The sequence below is a fragment of the Canis aureus genome, chromosome X (assembly GCF_053574225.1).
Source record: "Canis aureus isolate CA01 chromosome X, VMU_Caureus_v.1.0, whole genome shotgun sequence".
Taxonomy (NCBI): domain Eukaryota; kingdom Metazoa; phylum Chordata; class Mammalia; order Carnivora; family Canidae; genus Canis; species Canis aureus.
In genome coordinates, this window is record NC_135649.1 from 116,030,767 (window position 1) to 116,033,888 (window position 3,122).

General features: G+C 38.0%; 1 pseudogene; it reads left to right on the plus strand.

Annotated features, from left to right (window-relative positions):
• Positions 1–2,653: 2,653 nt before the first annotated feature.
• LOC144309342 (U4 spliceosomal RNA) lies at positions 2,654–2,770 on the plus strand (annotated as a pseudogene).
• Positions 2,771–3,122: the final 352 nt, after the last annotated feature.

Below are 3,122 nucleotides of genomic sequence, written 5' to 3' on the forward strand. Positions count from 1 at the left end.
ATGCTCATGGATTGGAAGAATTTACATTATTTTTTTAAAGATTTTATTTTTTATTTATTCATGAGAGACACACACACACAGAGAGAGAGAGAGAGAGGCAGAGACACAGGCAGAGAAAGAAGCAGGTTCCATGCAGGGAGCCTGACGTGGGACTCGATCCTGGGACTCCAGGATCATGCCCTGGGCTGAAGGCAGTGCTAAACCGCTGAGCCACCCGGGCTGCCCAAGAATTTACATTATTAAAATGTCCATATTACCCAAAGCAATCTACAAATTCAATGCAATACCTATCAAAATAGCAATAGCATTTTTCACAGAACTAGAACAAACAATACTAAAATTTGTATGGAACCACAGAAGACCCTGAAGAGCCAAAGCAATCTTGAGAAAGAAGAACTAAGCTGGAGGTATCACAATTACAGATTTCAATATATACTACATTGGGCTCCTGGGTGACTCAGTCCATTAAATGACCAACTCTTGATTTTGGCTCAGGTCATGATCTTGAGGTTCTGGGATTGAGCCCCACATGGGACTCCATGCTCAGTGGGGAATCTGTTTGATATTCTCTCCCTCTCCTTCTGCTCCTCCTGCTTGTGCTCTCTTTCTCTCTCCCTTTCTCTCTCTAAATAAATAGGGACACCTGGGTGGCTCAGTCTGTTAAATGTCTGACTTTTGATTTCAGCTCAAGTCATGATCTCAGAGTGGTGAGACTGAGCCCCACCTTGGGCTCTGCACTCAGCTCAGAGTCTGCTTGAAATTCTCTCTCCCTCTCTTGGCCCCTCCCACTCTCATTCTTTCTCTCTAAATAAATAAATATAAAAAAATAAAATTAAGTAAGTAAATACATCTTTTAAAAAAGATATACTCTAAAGCTGTAGTAATCAAAGCAGCATAATACTGGCACAAAAACAGACACATAGATCAATAGAACAGAATAGAAAGCCCAGAAATAAACCCATGTTTATATGGTCAATTAATCAATGATGAAGGAGTCAAGAATATGCAATGGGGGAGAAGACAGTCTCTTCAATAAATGGTGCTGGGGAAACTGGACAGCTACATGTAAAAGAATGAAACTGGACCAGTTTCTAATACTATACTCAAAAATAAACTTGAAATGGATTAATGACCTAAATATAAGACCTGAAATCATAAAAATCCTAGAACACAACCAGTAATTCCTCTGATACTGGTTATAGCAATATTTATCTAAATATGTCTGCTAAGGCAAGAGAAATAAAAGCAAAAATAAACTATTGAGACTACATCAAAATAAAAAGTGTTGGCACAGCAAAGGAAACCATCAACAAAACAAAAAGATAACCTACTAAATGGCACAAGATATTTTCAAATGATATTTATGATAAGGGGTTAATATCCAAAATATATAAAGTACTTATATAATCCAACACCAAAAAAAAAAAAAAAATCTAACTGAAAAGTAGGCAGAAGACCTGAACAGATATCTCTCCAAAGAAGACATACAGATGGTCAACAGACACATGAAAAGATGCTCAATCTCATTAATCATCAGGTAAATGCAAACCAAAACCACAATGAGCTACCACCTTATACCTGTTAGAATAGCCATAATAAAAAAGACAAGAAATAACAAGTGTTGGCAAGAATATGGAGAAAAAGGAACCCTTGTGCACTGTTGGTGGAATGTGAGTCGATACAGCCACTGTGGAAAACAACATGGAGGTTCCTCAAAAAAATAAAAATAGAAATACCATATAATCCAATAATTCCACTATTAGGTATTTACCCACCCCCCAAAACAAAATTCTAATTCAAAAAGAGATATGCACCCCTATGTTTATTGCACCATTATTTACAATAACCAACATATGAAAGCAACCTAAATGCCCATCAATAGAATGGATAAGGAAGATGTGGGATGTGTGTGTGTGTGTGTGATGTGTGTGTGTATAGATATGTACACACATGTTTATACAACACAATGGAATATTACATAGCCATAAAAAATATGAGATCATGCCATCTGAGACAACATGGATGAACCTAGAAGGTATCATACTAAGTAAAATAAGTCAGACTGAGAAGGACAAATACTGCATGATTCCACTCATAAGTAGAATGTAAAAAAAAATGAAAAAACAATAAAAGCAGAATCAGACCTATAAATACAGAAAACTAATGGTTTCTGGGCGAGTAAGTGAAGTTGGACAAAACAGGTGCAGGGGAGTAGAGATACAGGCTTCTGGTTACAAAATGAATAAATCATGGGAATAAAAGGCACAGCATGAGAAATATAGTTGATATTATAATAGCAATGTATCAGGACAGATGGTAGCTACACTTGTGGTGAACATAGCATGATGTATAAACTTGTCAAATCGCTAAGCTGCATACCTGAAACTAATGCAACATTGTGCTGCCACTACACTCAAATAAAAAATGAATAAATAAAGTTAGAATGTAAGACACAAAATAGGAGCTGTCAGCCCTGTCTGAGGAGGTCAAGGAAGGCTTCTGGGAAGATGAATGCCTGATCCTTCTCCTGAAATCCTGCTTTAGTAAGAACATTTCCACCCACATCAGAAGCCTAAGGAATTTCTTCAAATCCTCCTTTTCCATCTCCCCACATGTGATTCATCCCCCATATTTATCACCATCCCTCTTTCCTAGCTTTGCGCAGTGGCAGTATCGTAGCCAATGAGGTTTATCCGAGGCGCGATTATTGCTAATTGAAAACCATCCCTCTTTCCTTTACTTACAGACTTTCGGCCTTAGTTCATAATCTCATCATCCCCCTTTTCCCTTTCTGACTGCTGGGCCCTCACCTTAATCCATTGTCCACAGTATCATCGTAGTTATCTTTCTAAAACTTAGGTATGATCATGTTAAAATCCTTATCCTTTACTGTTTTTGTTTTTGTTTTTGTTTTAATAAAATAAAATCTGGCTTCCTTAGTGTGGCATGCAAGGCACACTACACAGTCTGGCTTCACCTGCTTTCTTGTCTTCACCTTCTGCTTTCCTTTTTTCGACAGACATGTTGGGCAATTTGCCATCACCCAGATGTGGCACATAATTTCATGCCTCCATGCCTTTGCACAGCCTGAATACCCCACCTGCCCATCCACTTCCCTTCTT